Source organism: Xenopus laevis, chromosome 5S (genome assembly GCF_017654675.1).
Source record: "Xenopus laevis strain J_2021 chromosome 5S, Xenopus_laevis_v10.1, whole genome shotgun sequence".
Classification (NCBI taxonomy): Eukaryota; Metazoa; Chordata; class Amphibia; order Anura; family Pipidae; genus Xenopus; species Xenopus laevis.
This window is the reverse complement of record NC_054380.1, coordinates 119125112-119151568: the sequence shown is the minus strand read 5'-3', so window position 1 is coordinate 119151568 and position 26457 is coordinate 119125112. Positions and strand designations below refer to the sequence as shown.

Sequence of the window (26457 nt, the reverse complement as noted above, 5' to 3'; positions counted from 1 at the left end):
TACTAGCATCAGCTTTTTTTGCCAGATTAAAGCAGGTCCTTTAGCAATATTTTTCCTGTATTTCGCCCCAGTTCTTCCTTTTAACAATATGGCTCTTCTAACATCATACTTTACTGTAGGTTCAATAAAGGTAAGTATATATTTTGTTATCTGATATATAAATGGCCAGGTTTTAGATTCCTGTGTCCATCTAAAGGCAATGTTTTGTAACAGTGCATTTAATAGGCATGTTGGCATACGGATATTTAGGTCTTCCTGTCTGAAATATTTAATTTTAAAGCTAGACAATTTGTTATATTTACTTACTGTTTTCAATAAATATGGTAAATATAGTTATGGTTAAAGGGAAACCATTTTTTTTTGCACATGTGATCAAATTGTGGTGGGACTGGTCAATCTTTACTCTTTTGATCTTATGGCAGTTAATAAAATATCTATTGTTAATACAAATAGAGATTAAGCACCCCTGTTTAGTGCCACCACATATATATATATATATATATATATATATGCAGGGACATCGGCAAATATAACAGGCGTATCGCCATGTGAATTTTTGCACAGGCGAACGATCGTTACTCTGCAAATTCACTAACGTGTGAATTTTACAGAATCTTATCTTTTTCGCCAGAGTTTCTTTCGCCAGCTTAGACCTGGCGAACTGATAAAATCAAGCTACATCCTCCTCAATCTTATGTCAGTGACATCATATCCTCTATGCCGAAAAGTAGTTAAAATGTTAAAAAGCGTTGGCGTTTTTTCATATTTTAAAGCGGGATTGTCTTTAAAACGTCAGTGAAAGTTTACTTTGAAATGCTCACGATGACAAATTAACGTTAGCAAAAATTTGCCAGCATTCGGCTGCTGAGACGCAACTTTACATTTTAGCGAATTAGCGTAGTGGCATCGAATTTGCTATTGACGAAGAGGCACAAAGCGTGACGAAGCCTTCACCACCAAAAATGTTCCCCATTGTGCTTGAGGAGGGTGCCGATCTCTTCCAGTAGCACAGCACTAGGTAGCCATGACTGGGAATGTCTGTGGACATTCTATATCACCCTCTTTTCATCCCATATCAGTTATACATGTACTTCATGTCATTCATATTAGCACCTATTAGTAAAGTTGGTTATTTCTTTCTACATGAATTACCCCTGGCCTTTTAATTCTACCTGCAAATGGTATACAGAGCACAGAGTTTATTAATTTGATGCGTTTACTTCTCACAAAATCAAATTTTCACTCATTTCATTAATTATTATCTTAAAAGGAAAATAAATATTTGTCTCTCAGATGTACATTTCTTTACTACTAGCCAGTACAAGAGTACAATACATCAGATAATTAATAGTCAGCATTTTGGAAGATGCAAAAGCCTCTGCTGAAAACCATACATCAGTGCTGACATTTACTTTTCTGGTGCTTACTCTGATTCAAGCTTGCCCTTAAATTCAACCTCTTCAAAGAGGCCTCTACCATTTTACATAAACTTGCTTCTACTAGATAATTCAGGTATGGAATCTGTTATCCAGAAACCCATTATCTAGAATTACAGGAAGATCATCTGCCATTAACTCCATTTTAATCAATTACTGTAAATTTTTTAAAAATGTTTTCCCTTTTCTGTTTAATAATAAAACAGTACCTTGTAGTTCATCCCAGCTAAGATATAAATAATCCTTATGCAAAGCAAAGCAATCCCTTATTCAGAAAACCACAGGTCCCGAGCATTCTGGATAACAGGTCCCATACCTGTTCTTCAGTAAATGTTGGAATTAATATTATAAAAGTAGTGCTAGAATGATTATCATTTAATAAGTCTGTACTCTTACTATTAGATAGTATTCATATCAGCACCACATTTAGTTCCAAGCACTGGCTTTAAAATGGTAAATAAAATTATATTTTTACATTCCTTTTATGAAGCCCCTCCATAAGAAAGTGACAGTGGTGTTGTATCAATAAAATATAATATAATAGGAGTGATGTGTCATTTATGAGCAACTTCGTTTAATCTTATAGAAGAAATATTAATATACTGTACCTAATTAAGCATCTACTGTCCCTAGGCTGCAGTTTTAGAATTAAAATAAAATGCAGGAATTTTAATTATTTGATTATAATTGAGTCCATGGGAGATGGGTTTCCTGTAATTTTTGTAAGTTTTCTGGATAAAGGGTTTCTGGATAACAAATCCCATACCTGTACTTTATGCTCTATCTCAAGAATATTCGTGCCAAACCTAAAGTAGGTGTACAAAGTGGTAGCATTGGACTTTATAGGCACAAATACAAGATTAAAAACAAAACAACTCAAAGTTCTGAAGCAACGAAATGAAGGAATGCAATATTTGGAAATTGCAACAATAATTAGTATAGAATAATAAGTCAGACTGGGAGCAGCCTGTTTTGGAAACAAATTGACAGCATTTCCCTGCATCACCCTTATCTTTTATTTGATAGAAGTTCTACAAATCCTGTTCCTGCTCTGTAAATATTACATTTATTTACACAGGCTCCAATGTTTTATGTTGCATCAAATCCAAGTTAGAAATTTGGCAGATACATTTTGTTTGAATTGGCTAATCACAGTCGGGGTTCCTGGTTAAAGTATAGTGAAGGATGTGGTTTTTTTTTTGGTCTTCATGTTCAATAAGAAATTATGGGCAACTTAACCCTTTAAGTGCCAGCAGAATTTCACATTTTGGTTACGCGAAATGCGAGCCGTTTTTGAAACATTTTGTGCTCTCTCACTTTAGGGGCATTTTCTGAGGGGAAACCTATAGTTTACCTAGGAAAACTATACATTGTTTTTTTCGGTAGAAACTGAGCTTTCTAAATCTGCCTGAGTTTTCATGTATTTCCACCTGTGCAAAAAAATTTATAGTGCTAAATACCAAAAAAAAAATGAAAAATTACCATTTTTCATCATATATCAATTTATACCAGAAAAATATTTATTTTTACAGATGAAAATCCAACTGATTTGGAAAGCCTTATGTCTCTTGAACGTGCCAATACCAGATATGTATAGTTTTAGGGAGATTTAGGACTTCTGTACAGCAAAAACTCCCTGCAGTATATTACCGAATTTTGAAAGCACTAAGGCAGAAAACGGCATGCTTTAGATTCCAAGGCAAAAAATCCTGGAACCGTAGGTTTACCCCAGAAAACCATACATTTTTGAAAAGTACACATTCTGCCGATTACAAAATGGGTAACTATGTCTCTCTACTCCCAAATACCAAACATAAAAGCTTGTCTGAACATAGCGGTTTTTCTAAAAAAAATTCAAAATTCTGAAAAATCATTTCAAAGGTTTTATTTTGCTGCTCCGCATATCCCAAACTATATTAGGTACCAAGAAAACGCACCTGAAATATGATTGCCAGGGGTCCACTGAACAGTTTGATACCCATTATGCATAGGTTTACCAAAGTATCTAGCATTTAGAGACACCAATATGAAGTTAGCACATCCAAATTGTTCAGGACTTTACTTCAGCTACTGTAAAATCAACACATTGACTGCATTTTTTGTGGGGTAAAAACACAGAAATATATGTTTACCCCCCAAACCCATATATTTTTGCAAAGTACACATTCTACAGAATCTAAAATGGGTACCCATGCCTTTCTGCTCCAAACTACTGAGTCGCAAGGCTTTCCCAAAATTGTCGGTTTTGGTGAAATATCTGAAAATTGCCTCAAACCTTCAACTTCCCAGCACCATATCACCCGTGTATCATTACGTACCAAGAAAAAGCAATCTAAATATGATTGCCAGGGGTCCTCCGAACAGTTTGGTGGCCATTGTTCATAGGTTTACCAAAGTATCTGGCATTCAGAGGCCCCAAAATGAAGTTAGCGCATACAAACAGTCCTGTGGGTAACTTCAGCTAATGAAAAATCAACACATTAATTGCATTTTTGTGGGGTAAAAACACAGAAATATATGTTTACCCCCCAAAACCCATATATTTTTGGAAAGTACACATTCCACAGAATCTAAAATGGGTACCCATGCCTTTGTGCTCCAAACTACTGAGTCGCAAGGCTTTCTCAAAGTTGTCGGTTTTGGTGAAATATCTGAAATTTGCTTCAAAGCTTCAACTTCCCAGCACCATATCACCCATGTATCATTACATACTAAGACAAAGCACCCTAAATATGATTGCCAGGGTTCCTCTGAAAATTTTGGTGGCCATTGTTCATAAGTTTACCAAAGTATCTGGCATTTAGAGGCCCCAAAATGAAGTTAGCGCATACAAACAGTCCTGTGGGTAACTTCAGCTAATGAAAAATCAACACATTGACTGCATTTTTGTGGGGTAAAAACACAGAAATATATGTTTACCCCCCAAAACCCATATATTTTTGGAAAGTACACATTCTACAGAATCTAAAATGGGTACCCATGCCTTTCTGCTCCAAACTACTGAGTCACAAGGCTTTCCCAAAATTGACGGTTTTGGTGAAATATCTGAAAATTGCCTCAAAGCTTCAACTTCTCAGCACCATATCACACATGTATCGTTACGCACCAAGAAAAAGCACCCTAAATATGATTGCCAGGGTTCCTACAAACAGTTTGGTGGCCATTGTTCATAGGTTTACCAAAGTATCTGGCGTTTAGAGGCCTCAAATTGAAGTTAGCGCATACAAATAGTCCTGTGGGTAACTTCATCTAATGAAAAATCAACACATTGACTGCATTTTTGTGGGGTAAAAACACAGAAATATATGTTTACCCCCCAAACCCATATATTTTTGGAAAGTACACATTCTACTGAATCTAAAATGGGTACCCATGCCTTTCTGCTCCAAACTACTGAGTCACAAGGCTTTCCCAAAATTGACGGTTTTGGTGAAATATCTGAAAATTGCCTCAAAGCTTCAACTTCTCAGCACCATATCACACATGTATCGTTACGCACCAAGAAAAAGCACCCTAAATATGATTGCCAGGGTTCCTACAAACAGTTTGGTGGCCATTGTTCATAGGTTTACCAAAGTATCTGGCGTTTAGAGGCCTCAAATTGAAGTTAGCGCATACAAATAGTCCTGTGGGTAACGTCATCTAATGAAAAATCAACACATTGACTGCATTTTTGTGGGGTAAAAACACAGAAATATATGTTTACCCCCCAAACCCATATATTTTTGGAAAGTACACATTCTACTGAATCTAAAATGGGTACCCATGCCTTTCTGCTCCAAACTACTGAGTCGCAAGGCTTTCCCAAAATTGTCAGTTTTGGTGAAATATCTGAAAATTGCCTCAAAGCTTCAACTTCCCAGCACCATATCACCCATGTATCATTACGCACCAAGAAAAAGCACCCTAAATATGATTGCCAGGGTTCCTCCGAACAGTTTGGTGGCCATTGTTCATAGGTTTACCAAAGTATCTGGCATTTAGAGGCCCCAAAATGAAGTTAGCGCATAGAAATAGTCCTGTGGGTAACCAGCTAATGAAAGATCAACACATTGACTGCATTTTTGTGGGGTAAAAACACAGAAATATATGTTTACCCCCCAAACCCATACATTTTTGGAAAGTACACATTCTACAGAATCTAAAATGGGTACCCATGCCTTTCTGCTCCAAACTACTGAGTCGCAAGGCTTTGCCAAATTTGGCAGTTTTGGTGAAATATCTGAAAATTGCCTCAAAGCTTCAACTTTCCAGCATCGTATTGTCCATGTATCATTACCAGCATAAAGCATCCTAAATATAAACATAGGGGTCTAATAAACAGTTTGATGCCCAATGTGCATAGATATACCAAACTATGTGACGCACAGAGACCCCCAAATGACAATAGTGTACTGGCTGCTGCAATATAAGCACCTGGTGTGTGTAATATGCAACATTAGACCCTCCTAACAGTACAGAGACCCCAGAAAACCATATATTTTCATAAAGTACACATTCTTACGAATCCAATATGGGTAAATATGTGTTCCTACTGCAAACTGCCAAACTGCAAAGCAATGCTGAACGTAACGGTTTTTATCAAATTTCTGAAAATCGTCACAAAGCTTGAATTTTACCCCATTATATGCCCCACATTTTGTAACGTATCAGCATAAAACATCCTAAATATGAACGCCAGGGGTTTACTGAACACTTTGATGCCCAATATGCATAGATATACCAAACTATGTGGCGCACAGAGACCCCCAAATGACAATAGTGTATATACATTTTCACGGCTGACGCGCTGACTGCTGCAATATAAGCACCTGGTGTGTGTAATATGCGACATTAGACCCCCCTAACAGTACAGAGACCCCAGAAAACCATATATTTTCAGAAAGTACACATTCTGACGAATACAATATTTATAAATATGTGTTTCTACTGCAAACTGCCAAACTACAAATCAATGCTGAACGTAACGGTTTTTTATCAAATTTCTGAAAATCGTCACAAAGCTTGAATTTTACCCCATTATATGCCCCACATTTCGTAACTTATCAGCATAAAACATCCTAAATATGAACGCCAGGGGTCTACTGAACACTTTGATGCCCCATATGCATAGATATACCAATCTATGTGGCACACAGAGACCCCCAAATGACAATAGTGTATATATATTTTCACGGCTGACGCACTGGCTGCTGCCAGATAAGCACCTGGTGTGTGTATTATGTGACATTAGACCCCCCTAACAGTACAGAGACCCCAGAAAACCATATATTTTCAGAAAGTACACATTCTGATGAATCCAATATGGGTAAATAAGTGTTTCTACTGCAAACTGCCAAACTGAAAATCAATGCTGAACGTAACGGTTTTTATCAAATTTCTGAAAATCGTCACAAAGCTTGAATTTTACCCCATTATATGCCCCACATTTCGTAACTTATCAGCATAAAACATCCTAAATATGAACGCCAGGGGTCTACTGAACACTTTGATGCCCAATATGCATAGATATACCAAACTATGTGGCGCACAGAGACCCCCAAATGACAATAGTGTATATACATTTTCACGGCTGACGCGCTGGCTGCTGCAATATAAGCACCTGGTGTGTGTATTATGCGACATTAGACCCCCCTAACAGTACAGAGACCCCAGAAAACCATATATTTTCAGAAAGTACACATTCTGACGAATCCAATATGGGTAAATATGTGTTCCTACTGCAAACTGCCAAAATGCAAAGCAATGCTGAACATAATGGTTTTTATCAAATTTCTGAAAATCGTCACAAAGCTTGAATTTTACCCATTATATGCCCCACATTTCGTAACGTATCAGCATAAAACATCCTAAATATGAACGCCAGGGGTCTACTAAACACTTTGATGCCCAATATGCATAGATATACCAAACTATGTAGCGCACAGAGACCCCCAAATGGATATACAGTAGATAAAATTTACAAGGCAAAACAAAATAAGGCAGTAAAGAGCAAAATGCAAAAAAATCCAATAAAACCACAAAAATCAATGTTTTTTTTTCCAGACTAGTGTTATCGTCCGTCAGAATCACAGTTTGAATATTTTAGCTGGGCCAAATAGGTTATACGGCTAGAAACAAGTGAACACAACATATGCAGAGCTGAAAATGCAATAAAATGGATAAAAATTCAATAAAATGGCTAAAAATGCACCAAAATATCCAAAATTGCAATATAATCATCGAAATAACATACAAAGGTATTGCACAGTACGGTTAGCGAATACGCTCTTCGTAATGGCAATAAAACATTTTTTTCAGCCAAAAAAAGAGACGATGCAATAAGGAAAAAAAAAAGCCACAATGCCATGTATGTGCGTGTGCGTGTGTACAATTGGTAAATCACATGTTATGTGCACGTGTGTGCGTGTGCATGTGTGTGTGAGTGCAGTGAGTGTAATTGACCCCCCCAATCCCCAAAAATGTATGTGTAAGTGTGTGTAAGTGTGAACCTAAGTGTGTATTACTGTAATAAGTGTGTGTAGGTGTGTTTGTGTGTGTAATTGTTGCACTAACCTGAAAAAGTCGCTGGAGACTGTTGCAGATGATCTGGAAGGGCCCCAGGAAGACATCTGCGACGTGAATCCTGTGCTGTGGGGGCGGAGCTGGACGGCGCAGTACAGGCTGCAGCAGCAGGACACGTAAGTGACACGTGCCTGCTACTGTTTTGGGGGCCCTGGGCGATCGCGCCCCAGGGGCCACTCGATCCCCTGCTCTGCTCGTTGCCTAGGGGCAGGGGATCGAGGAGGAACGGAGTGAGCGGCTCTAACAGCCGCTCCTCCGCTCGAGAACCCGGAAGTGCTGCAGAACGTAGAATCTACGTTCTGTGGCATTTCAAGTTACTTTTCCACAGAACGTAGATTCTACGTTCTGTGGCACTTAAAGGGTTAATTACACATAGCTCAATTGGATCATATGTTACTATGGCATCAGCGACAATTTATGTGTGTAACTGAAGTAAAATTGAATATACATTTGTAAGTTACTACAGCTTTTTTTCTTTGTCTATATAGTACAAAGTCCTTATATGAATCAGAGTCAATTACATGTTAGTGATGCCTTTAATTATAATGTTTGTTTATTATATTCAGCATTGAATACATTGGATTGCAGCTCTGAGTATACACATTTATATAATGATGAGCTTGGGAATTGCAAAACCGGTAATATTAAATTGATCATTCATGTCCTGACATGTCCTAATGTCCTCAATATATTGATAATGGGTGAGTACAGAGGACCTTACATTTGTCTGTATGAATTTTGTGGTCACAGCCTCATTGCACCCTCACTTAGTTTAAAATTTAGTGGTGAGCACAACTTTCCATTTTTCCTATATGTTTGCCACATAATTAAGATGTATTATTATTTTTTAAACCTCTCTGGTCTCTGGTTGAGTTTTTAAATGGGAAAAACTTGCATTTGTAGAGAAAAAAAGATTTATTATGCTCTGAATTGGAATCTGAAAATACTCCAGCAAAAACCTGTTGAAATCATGTATCATTAATTAAAGTAATCAAGTCAATGGCAGATGGTCCCTTTAAAGGGGTGGTTCACCTTTAAGATAACTTTTAGTATGTTATAGAATGGCCAATTCTAAGCAACTTTTGCATTGGTCTTCATTTTTTTATTTTTTTTTTACAGTTTTTGAAATATTTACCTTCTTCTTCAGACTCTTTCCAGATTTCAAATGGGGTTCACTGACCCCATCTAAAAACAAATGCTCTGTAAGGCTATACATGTATTGTTATTGCTATTTTGTATTATCATCTTTCTATTCAGTCCCTCTGCTATTCATATTCCAGTCTCTTATTCAAATCAGTGCATGGTTGCTAGGGGAATTAGGACTCAGACTGGAGAGCTGCTGGGAAAAAAAGCTAAATAACTCAAAACCACAAATCATAAAAAATTAAAACCAATGGCAAATTGAGAGAATATTACTCTCTACATCATACTAAAAGTTCATTTAAAGGTGATCAACCCCCTTAACTATTGGAATATGTTTTTTTCCCTTCAGGATTGTCTATAATTTTGGGCAGTTTGAACTGATTTTCATTCGATAATCTGATAAATTCACATTTTCGTGCGACAATTCGATAAATTCAAGTTTTTGGAGTGACAGTTCATAAAATTGCACAATTCAAATCTGCTCGATTTTGTCAAAACTTTTTGTTGCACCAATTTTTTCAAGAAGTTTTATTGGTAAATTAAGGGGATACGGGTTTGGTAGTTGGGTCAAACATTTTTTTAATAAAATGAGAAAAAGTGAAGTTTTAGTCAAGTTTGACACCTGTAGGTACCTGAGATTTCTAGAGCCAGGTAGGCTGTATTAGTCAAATCTACAGAAAGCAGCCCCCTTCCAGCAGAACATAAATTGTACCCCTGCTGGTGCTAAGAGCAAACAGTGCCACTTTCTATGCCCACTGCAGAAATGCTAACATTTGCAGTAGAGATTTTTAGAAACGTTAAGGTGCTTCACCATACAGGAAACAAGCCCATTCCTTACCTACCAACCCATACATCTTTACTTACTCCATTGCCCAGGAAACATTCATCAGAAAGATTCATAGTCCAGCTTGACTGAATTTAAATATCAAAAACACATACTGTATTACATTAGGTTTTCACATTTAAAATTATATATTTGAGCTCTAATTTAGATGTCCAGTTACCAAATTTGGTGAAAACCAGTACTGAAACTAATACCCTGTTATCCTATTTTTTCAATAACTTTAGATTTCAGTAATGATGGACCTCAGAGAATTGAGAGACCCTTCTTTTAATCTGCTGACAGAGCATCAAAATATATTACTTTTCAAGAAATTAAAAACAAGATAATTAAATGGGGAAATATACAATCTTTCATAAAATGTTTTCTATTCTTACCCATATCATAGTGGATGGATCCTGAGTTTGCCACATGTAAGACAGCCAACAGGTAAAATATATATATATATATATATATATGCATCTTATGATCATTTAGTATAGATGGTATACAGTATGTTAATAGTTAATATATTAAAGAATATTAAAGAATATATATAAATATACAATCTTTAATATTCTTTAATATATTAACTATTAACATACTGTATACCATCTATACTAAATGATCATTTTGAAATACAAGACATTTTACATTGTATATTATAGTTTCTATTATAATCTCTTATTGTGTGTCATGTTTAATTTTTTAATTTGAAATGTTCCTGCTTTACAAAAGGCCGCTTTGACCCTTGTGAAATAATAACAATACTGTACTCTTTTTGGCCAGCAGGTGTATCACAATTAAAGGCCAGGAGTTATATAAGCTAGCCATACACTAATGTTCTCTCCTTGTACTGCCTGGTATTCGTGTTACAAATTGGGAGTATGAAATCCAACGATATTATGAATGTTTTATTTATTGGATATATACTAATTGTATAGAGTACTATGTCCATATGTATAATCAATAAATTACATAGTAACATAGTAAGTTAGGTTACAAAAAAGACACATGTCCATCAAGTTCAACCTTTTTTACTTTTTTTAACCTGCCTAACTGTTAGTTGATCCAGAGGAAGGCAAAATAACCCATCTGAAGCCTCTCCAATTTGCCTCAGAGGGGGAAACAAATTCCTTCCTGACTCCAAAATCAGACTAGTCTCTGGATCAACTTGTACTATGAGCTATATACTTCCATAACCATAACCCTGTATTCCATAACTTCCATAACCCTGTATTCCCTCACTTGCTAAAAAGCCATCCAAGCCCTTCTTAAAGCTATCTAATGTATCAGCCTGTACAACTGATTCAGGGAGAGAATTCTTCACAGCTCTCACTTTAAAAAACCCATCCGAATATTTATATATAATAAATATATTATATATATATATATATTCTGTGCTCTATAAAGTGGAAGAATGACCCCCTCCTCCCGTGACTCTATGCCCCTTTTAATACAGCTCAAGACCTTATTTGCCCTTGATGCTGCTGACTGCCATTGCTTGCTACAGCCAAGTTTATCATCTACAAGGACTCCAAGGTCCTTTTCCATAATGGATTTGCCTAGTTCAGTCCCATTAAGGGTATAAGTGGCTTGGATATTTTTATATCTCAGGTGCATGACTTTACATTTATTAATATTGAATCTCATTTGACACTTAGCTGCCTAGACTGCCAGTTTGTCAAGATCCTGTTGCAAGGATTCCCTCTGTGAGTGTGTACAATTTATATTGAGTGTGCATGTAATAGGGTAAAGTGTTAATGGTTTAAAATAATTGTTTAAGTAATGGTTAAATACACAATTTCAGGTGGGCCATTAGAAGGAGCTAAAGAATAACAATTGTTGAGGGAAAGTCCCCAGTGGGTGGAGGATAGTTGGTTATAAAGGGCAGGTTGCAGGTAGGAATGTTGAGATGCATCATGGGAAAGAAAGAGAGCAGCGGGCTCTTGAATAGTTGAGTCATTCCCTGGAAGAGATAGTGACTTATGTAGTGAGAAAGCTGTGGTAACTAGTACGCTATAGTGGGCATAAGTTAGTCAGGGACTAGCTTGGGCAGTTGTGGCCCCTACAAGGAGTCGGTGGGCACATTGTGTCCAGCAAATACCAGAAAGTCAGGGCCTAAGGGGCTAGGTTTGACGGGGGTCCATCCAGGTAATGAAGGTTTAATACCCAGGCCCTACTCTGGCCCCTTTTACATGCAGGTCCATAATATTGAAATAGTGTTTGTGGTGCCACTTATGGGGTGAATTGGGGCTAATTTGCACCTCAATTGACTTGAACTCATCTATGCATACTGATACTGACATCAGAAATTAAACTCTTTTTTACATCTATCATAATATTGCCTTTGAAAGCGACTTATAACTTTGCCACAAAGTATTTGCACAAAGCTTTTACATTACCTGTCTGATGTCCCATGTTTCTGTATGAAGGGGCTGCCATATATGTGCAGCAGCAGTCTGTTAGCATTAGAAACTTTAACTGACAGGCTGAGATGGAACAGTCAGGTTTAGAAACTTCAATTAACAATTACTCTCAGCAAAAAATTATCAACATGACCTATAGGTAACTTTTAATGTACATTCATATTTTAAAAAAGTAGTTTTTATAGTGTCTGTATCACTTTAATTAGAGTGTCCTCCATTTATTTTTGGCTCCTTTTAGGCTGTACCTGGAAGTGAAAATCACCTGACGCATTTTGCGACCAATCAGCTTCTTCAGAATTCGAATCTGGCCATTTGTATGAAGAAGAAAAAATAATAAAATTAAAGTAACCTATACGAAATGTTTTATGGTATAATTAGAGGCCATCAGGATACGTTACTCTCCATATAACTTTTATATTTTCATGATGTATCAAATGAAATAAATGTGAAACATTAAAACATCTTTTACACCTAAAACCTGTTGACATTATATAAAGACCACTGGGTGGATCTGAAGCATTCAGATACTTTTCTTTCAGCTTTTTAAAACAGTTGGAATTTTCCATTGTTCAATAATATGTGAAGGCTGCAAACCAGACCCTTCCAATATAAAATGTTCTTGACAAATCCATGGGTTCCAAAGGAGTCTTCTATTCTGACAGTACAGGAACCAGGCCAGGAACCTTTCCACTGCTTGCAACCGTTTAACAACATGTCTCTGTGTAGGAGTGAAGCAACAAATGCTAGAATATTGTATAAAATAATGTGCTTAGATAAACACATTCTTTGAATATAACATTTTCCCTCAGGGGTTGGCTTCATTTATGCGTTACAAATGTAACAATTTTCTCATTAACAGTCGAGCGAGTCTGGAATTCTAGAGAAGCAATTATTTGTTGAGAAACTAGCCCTTGGGTGTTTTAAACACATTCATTACCACCATCATAAGAGCGAAACAACAATTAAAAGAAAAAATATATACTCAATCCCACAATTTGATGCCCTAATTAATGTAGAATGTATTCTAATATGGAAAAGAATGACAATGAAAAAATATATGTACTTTACTTGTCAGAGACTTCAGATATAAATCAGCACATGTAACTCTCTGCCTACTTTACCTGCTAATGAATGCAATTATAATAATGTTTGACAATGAGAAACTCAGCACTGCCTTTCCTTATTACATTGCTTTGAAGAGTGTAGATCCCTTTCCCGTAAGAGACGGTAATTTCCAGGCCATGCTGAGGGCAACTACATGATGATATATAATTGTTAAGAAAAACAAAGAGCACTTTTGGGTGACACAAACTGATTTGCTAATCAGTAGTTAAAAGTAGGGATTGGGTGAAAATTTTGTCATAATTAGATAAGCGGTGAATTTTTGCGTTTTGCGAAACCGCATCAAAAATGTGCCACACGTCTTGTTTCGCCTTGCGCCAATTTTTTTTGCCACATGTCAGATTTTGTGCAAGTGGAAGTGGAAGTTGTAAATTTCAGTTTACTGTTTTCCCTCTTCTGCTTGGCTGCTCACCTGTGCGACCCAAGAGCCCTTCTGTCTGTCTGTTGGTGTGTATCCCTTGAGGGCGCATACTTCTGCTAAGGGGTTTTGTTTAGGGTTTTATTTTTTTTCTCCTTTCCTTCCCCCAAATATCCAAAAAAAAAACTTATGTTTTTTTATTTTTTTTAGTTAAGGTGCAGCCATTATGATGGGCCATGGTTGAGGGAGGAGGGGTTGGATTGGAGGTCTGGGTGGCAGTGGGAAGAAGGGTGGAACGGAGGAAGGGTGGGATAGGGAGGGATGAGAGAGGACAAGGCCTTGGTGCTGGCCATGGGCATTGTACCCCTCAACAGCCCAGCCCATGTGCCATCCCCATTCTGGGCACTGTAGTGCGGCAGCAGCAGCAAAGCGGCAGCAACCACAGCAGTAGAAGCAGGCAGCATTGGGTTGCAGTAGGGCAACTGGCACAGGCAGGACTGTGCCAGATTTTTTTTGTAGACTGGCTTACCCAGGCTACCTCGTCTGCAGTGAGCGGCAGGAGGTGGCATTACCTGCCGGCTCAGTGCTGGGGGACACCCCATTCCCCTTATTGTTTGATCCTGAGGTGGACTTGGGCCCAGACACCCAGGATCTTTTTGAGGAGCAGACAGGTATGGGGGGTGTATTCCTGTCTGATGAGGAGGCAGAGGTCATGGCACAGCCCACATCAGTAGGGGATATTAGGTAGGGTCCCCTAATGGCAGGGCAATAGGTTACTGGTGTGTAGTCAGCATGCTGGATGTAGGTGTGGATGCCACGTACGATGCAGGGTCTAGTCTGAGGGAGGACAGGGACAGACCCTGGGTGCTGGCTCAGGAGAATAACAGCAGCAGTTCAGGGGGGAACTGTGTGTTGTTGATGATGATGAAGAAGAGCTGAGCCAATAGATGAAGAAACCACTGCTAGGGGGCGGGGAGGCAACAGGGCAGCACGGCACCTGGGTCTAGAGAATCTGGGCATATGGATGGGGACCATCTCCAGCACTCCACAGCAGGCAAGGTGATGGCCAGTTCTGCCAGCAGGGGGCAGACAGGGTCACATATGGGAACGTCATCACAGGATGACTTGGGAGCAGCACCAAAGTGGCAGTGCACCGGAGTTAGTGGTGCTTCTGGTAGACCTCCTCCCATTCCTCAGGGAAGAGGAGCTAGCTCCCCATTCCCTGTAGCAAGTGAAGGGGATTCTGAGGCTCACAGTTGGAGATGGCCACAGTGTAACTCTGCCTCTTCTGCAGCCCCCTCTGCCTCCTCCTCCTCCATATAGAAGAGGTGCCCTCAGAGGTTGGTTGGGGGCACCTATTCTACATGTCTGCCCATATACAGACTTTATCCCCGGATCTGTTCCATCAAAGACCGGGAGGATTACTGGGTGGCAACTATGCTTGACCCATGGTACAAGGGAAAGGTGGAGGAGTTCTTTGTACCCAGTCAGAGAGAGAGAGAGAAAGAGTGGAGGGTGGGTCAATTGATGAGGGCTCTGTGTGCAAAACTGGTGGATGCCTTCACCCAGTCTGACACTTCTCAGGCCTCCACTACTCCACCCATCCAGCAGAGACAGGGGACTAGCAGCAGCAACAGCAGAGGTGGTGATCTCATGGGTGTGTGGAAGAGTTTTTTCGAGCCCAATCAGCACCCAAAGTTGCCACCAATAGCGGCTGGAGCATATGGTGGGGGCCTATCAAGGCTAATACTAATGTTGCTTCTAATACTGCCACACTGTTGGCAATTTTTTCTAGTTGAGGCCTACCAAGGCTTCTAATAATGTTGCTTCTACTACTGCTGCACTGTTTGCAAATTTCTTCTAGTTGGGGCCTATCAAGACTAATGATAATATTGCTTCTACTACTGCAGCATTCAAATGTATTCTGGTGTGGGGTCTGTCAAGGCCCCTAATAATGTTACACCTACTACTGCCGCATAGTTGGCAAATTCCTTCTGGTTGGGGTCTGTCAATTCTTTCTGTCATTTGCTCTCTGAAATATTCAATTTTCATCTTGGTGGGCCTAGTTGTCAGTCAAGTTGGGTCCTACTCTTTACTCTCCAGTGTGTAGAAAATGTAGAGGCACCTGCATTCTTACCAATACCAATATCTTAAAGAAATGCTCAAATCTTTCACATGCTTTGTGCTAATATTAATAAAGTCCTGTTGCAATCGTATTGGCATTCTCTTCAACATGTGCTTCCATTTGAAATCACATCCTTAAGGCTGATGCTGTTGTCTGTGGCCTTTTAAGAAATATAATAGTACTAGCAAGTCCTGCAGCTAAGTGCTGCCTCTAAGTGCTGCCTCTAAGTGAGAAGTCTACAAGTACGCAAATGAGATCTCTGAAACGAGTGCTGCCAAAAGTCCTGCTGCCTCATCATCATACAAATAAGTTCTTCAAAAGTCTTCAACTAATGCTAGTTTTGTATTGGATTATACTTGTATTAAAGGTTTGCATTATGTGTGAGGTGCAACCAAAAAAAGTATAATGAAATCAATAGCAAATTCATCAAATTAGGTGTCCACGAGACAAATTAGGTGCTTGCGCTTCAAACTTTGTGCAAGCACATCTGCAGTGACCCAAACAGAGGACAACCTGCTGCATCACATCTTGAGGGAGCTCCAAGATATCAAGGACATTGTCCTAAATTGGAGGGGAAACCCTCTTCCTCCTCCTCCAACAGCATTTAACATTTTTCTGCACTGTTGTGCTGTTTTATTTTTATAGTAAAATATTTGTTCAAACCTGTATATTTGGAGTTTATTTTTCATTTAAGATAGTACAGAAGTTGTTTGGATTCTATAACACTACTATGACTAGTCTCAATATCAGTTATGTAACATTACATTGCTTAGTATTTCCGATTCCTTACATTTACACATAAATATATGGTTTATTCATTTTAACTTGGCATACAAAGTAGAGTCCTACAGCGGGTTGGGTACCCGTGGGTTACCCGCAAAAACCTGCGGTACCCTGCGTGTTGCGGGTAGAAGTTCCGGGTGCGGGCAAAGACGAGGGTCGGCTGTTTGGCAGGTTTGCGGGTCTTCTCAATAGCGATATTTATTAATTTTTTCTGGTCACGTCTACTTCCAATGACTTCACTTCTGGCTTACAATGACAGCACTTCCTGTTTTACTCAATTTTTTTTGATCACGTCTACTTTGATGATGGCACTAATCATACAATTTTTTCTTTGTTTTTTTCCTGAATTGCTTGATTTTTTTGGGCTTTTTTCCAAAAGGGTCGAATTTTCGGGCTAATTCCAGCACAGACCACAGAAACTTCAAAATAGGATAGGGACATCTGCCACTGACACATTGTCACAATCTCAGCAGGTGTGAAATGGCTGATTTGGGGATTCTGGGTTTTTCTGCATAGGTCTTTAATGAATCTTGAAAAATTAAAAAAAAAATCCAGTGTTGCCCCAAAGAGCCCGACCAGGGTTTAGTAAATAACCTCCTTAGTAACTCTGTTGCTGTTTAACCAAAAATACCATGTAAAGTTTATATATATATATCACTACTAGCTTAATAATAAATCTGACCACCAACAGAAAATATTTGGATGTTTTGTATTCCACATTAAAATTAATAAACCATGATGTATGTGTTTGTCGTGCGTCTTTTTTTTTTGCAAATATTTTCACCGGTTTGCTGCAAGTTCGTGGCAAATCTGTACATGGCAAAATTTTTGCTCATCACTACTGGCCAATTAATGTTTGGAGTCAATATTATCCCCTGAAACAAAACACTTATTAGAGGAATCAGTATCCTCTTATGAGTCATGAAAGTGGCCACCCTTAACTTTTATTATTAGTACTGTAGGTGGCCTCCAATAACATAATATAATATGTGAATTGTTTTATAATTCATTATTCTGCCATGTCTCCAACAAAAGCCTATCATCTATCCATCATTTTCTTGGTTCAATTTCCTCTACAATTTATCATTTGTTTCCTAAGGAATCTGACCACAAAGAATACTCTAACAGCACTAAAATCACATTGTCAAAAATAAGATTTTATTCAATCATTCTCCATTCACTTATGTATTAAATTTAATAATTACATTTCTTCTCTTACTCTGTTTAAATTCAGTCATACATGATTCATAATACAAAAATAAATCAGCTATATTTAAGCCACCATTCATGCAATTTTTAAAACTTCATACACTGCCAAAGATTAATTATAAAATTATATACGAGAGCTTTTCAGTTCATACTTAATAGTTCTTTCTCTGTTTCTTTCTCTCTCTTACTTTTTCTTTCTCTCTTTTCTTGTTTCTTTCTTTCTTTCTTTCTTTCTTTCTTTCTTTCTTTCTTTCTTTCTTTCTTTCTTTCTTTCTTTCTTTCTTTCTTTCTTTCTTTCATCTGTAAAACATAAAAACTCAATAAAATATAAATGCCAAAAAATAATTGTAGTCATCCAATATCAATAACCCCTGTTCACTAAGTAATATTCAAACAATACAGACAGGTAACAATCAAACGTGTCCTTCATTACATTAACCTCTTCTGTTGACTGCCTTCTTTGTTCCATAACTGATTTGCTTATCTCTATAAAATTCATCAGCCACTCTCAACTTTCTAATTCCAATCTTCTGTAATATCATATATATTTGTGTATTAGTATCAGATAATACATTATCTGCAAAAATAAGTTTACCCTCTCAAATAAAGTATCATTCATCAACATTAAATTAAAGTCATACAAGATTAATTCCACAGAAATGAATAAGCTATATTAAGGACCAACAAACATATGATTTCAAAATTTTATACACTGCCAAAATGAATCATAGATTTATATATGATAGCTCTTCAGCGCATACGTTTTAGTTGTTATTTCTTTCCTTTCTAATATTATTCTGCTTTTTCATTTTATGTATTATGTTATACTGTAAAACATAAAAACTCAATAAAATAAAATATAAATCACAAAAAAAACCCTGTATGCCTCCAGTATCAATATCCACAGTTCACTTAGTGATCTTCAAACAATATGGACAGGTACCAATAAAATGTGTCCTTGTCAGGGAGCCGGGAGATCCCTCCAGGGAGGTAGTCAGGATCGAGGAGGAAGCCCTCTTGAGGGAGCAAGGTCGCGGTGTCCAAAGGGTTAATCCAAAGAGTAGTCAGAATCCAGGCAAGAGTTCAGGGGCAGGCAGATAACAGCAAAGTCCAAAGTCCAGGCAGGGGTCAAGATAAGTAATCAGGAACAAGATAGCAATATCAGCTCACAGGAAACCCAGGATACACTTAGGGAATGTTTCCTATACTTGGGCGCCATTCTGGCGTCTAGATAGCGTTTTTATCTTGAATTTGGCGCCATTGTGACGTCATTGGCGTCCTTGCGCCGACGTCGGCGCGCTGACGTCATCGTGCCGGCGCCGCTACCCACGTGGCGGCCATGGGCGCCGCCATTTTGGGAGTGACGCCGGCAGGGGAGGATGCGCCGCCTGGAGCTCCAGGACCTGCTCCGGGCGGCGATCGTGACAGTACCCCCCCTCACGGGGGGCCTCTGGACCACCAGGACTTGGCTTCTGGGGAAATTTAGAGTGGAAATCCCTCACAAGACGAGGAGCATGCACATCAGAGTGTCCTTCCCAGGAGCATTCTTCAGGGCCAAAGCCCTTCCACTTGATGAGGTACTGAAGAGAGCCCCTGGAGATTCTGGAGTCAAGGATCTTTTCCACCTCATATTCTTGTTGACCATCCACAGAAATAGTAGGAGGGGGAGACTGGATCACAGAAAAGCGGTTGGAGGTAGCGGGTTTCACCAAAGAGACATGAAACACGTTGGGAATTCGCATCTCAGGGGGAAGCTGAAGTCTGACAGCCACAGGATTGATCACCTCCGAGATGGAGAATGGACCCACAAACTTCGGACCCAACTTAGGAGATGGCACCTTCAACCGAATGTTCCTGGAAGACAACCAGACTTTATCACCAACCTTGTAGGGAGGAGAGGGTCTACGTCTACGATCTGCAAACGTCTTGTGAACCAGAGCGCTCTTCTCTAAGTTTGACTTGGTTGCAGCCCAAATAGCAGACATGTGGGCTGCATGGTCATCAGCAGCCGGGACGTCAGACAACACAAAGTCTTGGGGGAAGGCTTGAGGATGCTGACCATACACCGACATGAACGGAGACCTTCCAGTGGAAGTGTGGCATGCATTGTTATGAGCAAATTCCGCCCATGGGAGGAGATCAGACCAGTCATCTTGACAAAGGGAGACATGATTCCTCAAGAACTGTTCCAAAGCTTGGTTTACTCGTTCAGCTGCTCCATTAGTCTGGGGATGATAAGCGGAGGAGAACTGGAGAGTAATACCCAGATCTTTGCACAGGGAACGCCAAAACTTAGCAGTAAACTGAGAACCTCTGCCAGAGACCACTTCCACAGGAAAACCATGCAGACGGAAAATATACTGGATGAAGAGCTGAGACAACTCCACAGCAGAGGGAAGCTTCCGCAGGGGAATGAAATGGGCCATCTTGCTAAAGCGGTCAATCACCACCCAAATCACAGTGTTTCCACTAGAGGGGGGAAGTTCAACAATAAAGTCCATTGCTAAATGAGTCTATGGACTAGATGGGATAGGCAATGGTTGTAATAACCCACTGGGGCGAGAATGGCTAGGTTTGGATGTGGCACAAACGGTACAGGCAGCAACAAAGTCTTTGACGTCTTTACGAATAGTCGGCCACCAGACTAAACGTCTAAGGAGTTCAAGAGTCTTTTCAGGACCAGGGTGTCCTGCTTGCTTGGAGCAGTGGGTTTGTTGAAGAATAGGAAGACGTAACTCGGAGGGAACAAAAGCCATCCCAATGGGGGTATCCGGAGGAGCAGAAGACTGTCCAGCCAAGATTCGTTCGGCAAATTGGGGAAATAGAGATGCAATAATCTTGGTGGGGGGAATAATAGGTTCAAGTCTTTCTGGTAGACGATCGCCCGGAGTGAAACTTCTGGAAAGCGCATCGGCCTTCCGATTCTTGGAGCCAGGACTATAGATCAGAACAAAGTTAAAGCGGGAGAAGAACAGGGCCCACCTGGCCTGACGAGGATTCAGTCTCTTGAGAGAATGTATGAACTCCAAGTTCTTATGATCAGTATAAATCGTGACTGGAATTGAAGAACCCTCTAGGAGGTGACGCCACTCTTCAAGAGCAAGCTTGACTGCCAGAAGTTCTCGATTCCCTACATCGTAATTCTGTTCTGCAGGAGAAAACTTTCTGGAGAAAAAGGCACAGGGGTGCAACTTCCCATCGGCAGAATGTCTCTGGGATAGAATAGCCCCAGCACCTACTTCAGATGCATCCACCTCAATGCAAAAGGGTAACTTAGGATCCGGATGATGGAGGACTGGAGCAGAAGAAAATGCGTCCTTTAGGGCCTGAAAAGCTTCTACAGCAACTGAAGGCCAAGACCTGGGATTACCCCCTTTTCGGATGAGAGTAAGGATAGGTGCAATACGGGATGAGAACCCCCTGATGAATTGCGGGTAGTAGTTGGCAAATCCGATGAACCTTTGAATAGCCTTGGTGCTCAAGGGAAGGGGCCACTCTTGGATTGCTGACACCTTAATGGGATCCATCTCGAAACCTTCTGGAGAGATGATATAACCCAAGAAAGGAATCTTAGACACCTCAAAGACACATTTCTCCAACCTGGCGAAGAGAGAATTCTTCCTCAAACGAGAGAGTACTTCTTTCACCTGGGAGCGATGAGATACAAGGTCTTTCGAGAAGATCAGGATGACATCCAGGTACACGACCACAGATAGTCTTTCTTTATGCATAGTCCCAACTTGCACAGGCAATTCCCCAGTCGTCATGGAAATAAACTCCAGGGGTCTGTCGTCAATGGCTGTGACACGAAGAGGAGTAGACAAAGGAAATAAGGGAACTTCCATATATTTGGCAAATAGAGCGTCCATGAAGTTCCCAGCAGCTCCAAAATCAATGAACGCTGAGCCGACAATGGTCTTAGTGGCCAGACGAATCTGTAAAGGAAGGAGAAACCTGTGAGTGTTCTCTTGAGACTTCGGAGTAGTGCCCCCTCCAGGGAGGTAGTCAGGATCGAGGAGGAAGCCCTCTTGAGGGAGCAAGGTCGCGGTGTCCAAAGGGTTAATCCAAAGAGTAGTCAGAATCCAGGCAAGAGTTCAGGGGCAGGCAGATAACAGCAAAGTCCAAAGTCCAGGCAGGGGTCAAGATAAGTAATCAGGAACAAGATAGCAATATCAGCTCACAGGAAACCCAGGATACACTTAGGGAATATTTCCTATACTTGGGAGCCATTCTGGCGTCTAGCATTTTTATTTTGAATTTGGCGCCATTGTGATGTCATTGGCGTCCTTGCGCCGCCCGGAGCTCCAGGACCTGCTCCGTGCGGCGATTGTGACAGTCCTTCATTACATTAACCTCTTCTTCTGTTGACTGCCTTCTATCTCTGTTCCCTAGCTGAACTGCCTCTTCCTATACAATTCATCATCTACTGTCTTATTCTAGTCTCCTTTAATCTCATATATATGTGTTTATCAGTGTCAGATAATAAATTCTATGCAAAAATAAGAGTGTGTTTAAGGAAGCAATCTATTTTTCTAATTAATATCTTTCAGATTTATGGTGGGCCAGGCAGACATTGGGTCTGCTAAATCGACAATGTGGGTGGGGCCATCTCTTTAATTGCTTTATGTTTTGGCAAGAATCTTTATGAACTGCATGTACCACTTATATTTTCTAAATATTTGAAATTATTTATTTTCTAAGGATTATAGGATTTACAAGAATGTATTAGTTATTTTCTGTTTATGTATGTATGTATGCATGTATATTTTTATTTGTATAGCGCTCCTAGAGGGCAAAGCAAATTAGTATAATAAACACAGAGTCATTACAATAATAATTAAAAATAAGTATAAAAATACAATACACAAAAAATCGAAAGTATAGTTACAATACATATTAAGTGCTTATTGTCAAGGAGACAAAAGGATGGAGGTCACTGCCCTGTAGAGCTTACAGACAGTCTAAAAGAAAAGGTAACATACAGACACAGATTGGAGGGATATTAAGTAATGTAGGCTACAGTGGGTGATACTACCATATAAGTGCCAGTTCCCTTTTCAGGTGTTATGCAAGTGCTCCAAGAGGAAGTCTTTGAGTTGAGATCTGATGACATTGAGGAATGATTCTCTTCTGAAAAATTAGCATTCCAAATATACAGAGCAGCAAGACAGAATGGTTTGATGCATGGAACAGCAGTAGTAGTGGGGGTGCAAGTGGTTGCTCTGAGAGGAGGGGAGGATTTGACCAGGAGTATATAGAGAGAAAAGAGATGAGATATAGTTATGTGCAGAAGAGTGAAGGGCTTTTAAGGTTTTGAGCAGCATTTTGTAAGTTATTCTTTGTTTTATGGGAAGCCATGATAAGGACTTCAGCAGGGGAGGGGCTTGTACCCTTTTGGATGAGAATTCTGGTAGTGATGTTAAATAAAGACTGTAAAAGGGAGAGATGGGAGTTAGGGAGCCCAGTCAGTAGAATATTATAGTAATATAGTCGGAATAGGATGAGAGCATGCATGTATGTCTTGGCCATAGCAGGCGAGAGAAAGGGACGGATTTTGTCAATATTGCGTAAGAAAAAGTGACAAGTTTTGACAGTGGTGTTAATATTATCTGAGAAAGAGAGAGAGGAGTCAAAGATTAGACACAAATATACAGACATTATAGAAATTGGACAAACATGTATTTTTCTTCTATGTTAAGTTTAAGTTTGGTATCAGAGCTGATAGTTTATTGCTAATTGGCAACCACTGAAGGATATCAGTAAATAACACAACATTCTTATACACATTCTTATAAATCCTACTGCATCACCCAAAAATGTGTTATTCTGCATAAAATTAATGCTGTTTTTATTTACAGGCTGCATGATTTTGGTCCCATTATGCAACCGAAAAAACACAGTATTAGAAGTTGCCGTTTCTATAAAGATGTACTGACACTATACATCTTTCATGCTTAGCCTTGCCTTTTCTGCCATTGATTTTTAGACTACCTGGCTACAACCTTCTCTTTATCATTCATAGCCTTTGAACTGTGTGATGCACACAGAGATGTATGGTTGTTAGGACTGGACATCAATAAAGAGAGATGCTGTATGGATATTTGTCAACTGATTCAGATTTTGTGAGCCAGCAAAAAATTATGTCAGGGTGGAGTTGTTTCTCAATAAAGATTTTTCACAGACTATAGTAATGACTAGAAAGTGGGTTGGGTCCTAGTCTGCTCCTACTACTTCAGGTTTTGGACCTATTCCCAGTGCACACAGCTGTCACTTCTATCTTAATTACTGCAGTGTAATGGTATAATGAAAGAGAGGTCTCCCTCTCTATTTAGCTCCATCATCTATTAGATAGGATTATAATAATATAATTTATAAATCATATAATATTTTTAACGTTTGGTGATTTTTCCTGATTAATAATTGTTATGTATGTGTGTGTATATATATATATAAATATATATATATATATATATATATATATATATATATATATATATATATATATATATATATATATTATATATATATATATATATATATATATCTATATATATATATATATATATATATAGTGAGGACAAGGCCCCGGCACAGATTTCAGCACAGAAACGGACACTGACACAGCCTTTTACGGTTAAATTGCAGGCGTTTATTTGCAATAGAACACAATTCTTAAGCCCACTGGCTTCACATGGGGAATCACATAACAGACAGTCCAGCATTACACCCTCACTGGTGTTCTCTCTTGAGTTTGGCCCTCACTGGCTTTCAATGGAGCACAAGTCCCAGAATCCTCTCTGGGCACACTTGAGACACTCTTGTCTCCTGGGAGCGTTTTCTCTGGTCCTCTCCCAGACCTTTGGAGCTCTCTCCAACTCAGGGGAATCACACTTTTGTTCTCAGGTGCTCAAAAGCACTCCTTTCCATGGCCCCTTACCCTCCTCCACTCCAGGAGGTCTCTAGGGAAGCATCAGCAGCAGCACGGAGGTGTTGCTCCACACCGACTTTTAAATCCTTAATTAACGAATTAACTAGCAACCTAGTTTCGGCAGCTGCAAAACTTACATAACGCAAGGGATGGAATCCCACCCTGCTCTCTTCCATCCACTCCAGGGACCCATAATCCAGCTTTTACTGAGCCGGTTCACACCTGAGACTGCTTTACTAGCTGCAGCAATACAGTTTTCCCTGGAGTTTAGATTTCACCAGCTTAATGCTGGTAAAATACACACAATGTAGTGCCCTTTAGACGCCCATATCTTACAATAAATATATATATATAACAGCTGAGCAAGGAAATAAAGTACATAGACAGTAAAAATAGACATTTTAGATATGAAATAGCTATAGTTCCCTCACATTCCAGCTAATGCTCATCACCAACATCAGTACTAATCAACAGCAGACAAAGGAGGAGACAATGAAAGTTCAGCAGTACAAAATCCCTTGGTTGACTGAACTAGCTTGAGATGAATGTCCCAATGCTGACCAATTACCAGTTAAAATGACCTTTTTATATCAAGCCATGGAAAAGAGACAGTTTTATGTTATAGGGTTGGAATAATCTAGATACCTTGGTTAGTTATACATAGTAGACATAAAAATAAAGATTAAATCGAGTAATAGAATCAATATACAGTCAACAGTAGACAATTGGAGCACTTCAGTATTTGAAAAGGTGGCTTGGGTATGCTTTCTTGGAAAATATGATGGAAAATATGATCTATTGGCCATATGAACTACATCCAAGTTTATTATCTACAAGGACTCCAAGGTCCTTTTCCATAATGGATTTGCCTAGTGCAGTCCCATTAAGGGTATAAGGATAGAATTAATTGGGCTGGATAGTTTTGTGTCATCTGCAAACACTGATACATTACTAACAACACCCTCCCCTAAGTCATTAATGAATACCGAGCCCTGGGGCAGCCCACTAAGAACCTTACTCCAATTAGTGAATGAACCATTAACAACCATCCTCTGTACCTGATCCTGTAGCCAGTTCCCTATCCAAACGACTTCATTAAGTACAACAGACCTTAGTTTAGAAAGCAGTCATTTATGGGGCACAGTATCAAACGCTTTAGCAAAATCGAAATAGATCACATCTACTGCCTCCCCACTGTCCAGCATCTTACTTACCTCAACATAAAAAGCAATCAAATTTGTCTGACATGACCTATCCTTCATAAAGCCATGCTGATTGTTGCTCATAATGCCATTGACTAGGACACAATTTTGAATGTGATCCCTTAACAAGCTTTCAAATAATTTGCCCACCACAGATGTCAAGTTTACTGGCCTATAATTGCCAGGCTAAGATCTTACTCCCTTTTTAAATATTGGAATAACATCAGCTTTTCTCCAATCCAATTTCAAACCTGATACCCATGCCATTAGAATATGTTTGACATTGTCTTGGTTGTAAATAAACCCATACTGATCAATACTTCTAGAGGCATTCAAGT

The 26457-nt window shown here is 39.2% G+C and overlaps 1 long non-coding RNA gene across 1 annotated transcript; it reads left to right on the top strand.

Moving 5' to 3' along the window:
- LOC121394316 lies at positions 1 to 12884 on the top strand. The gene is made up of 4 exons (XR_005961650.1): positions 1 to 130; positions 8567 to 8701; positions 10212 to 10413; positions 12631 to 12884. It is a non-coding gene; the product is annotated as an uncharacterized LOC121394316 (long non-coding RNA).
- Positions 12885 to 26457: the final 13573 nt, after the last annotated feature.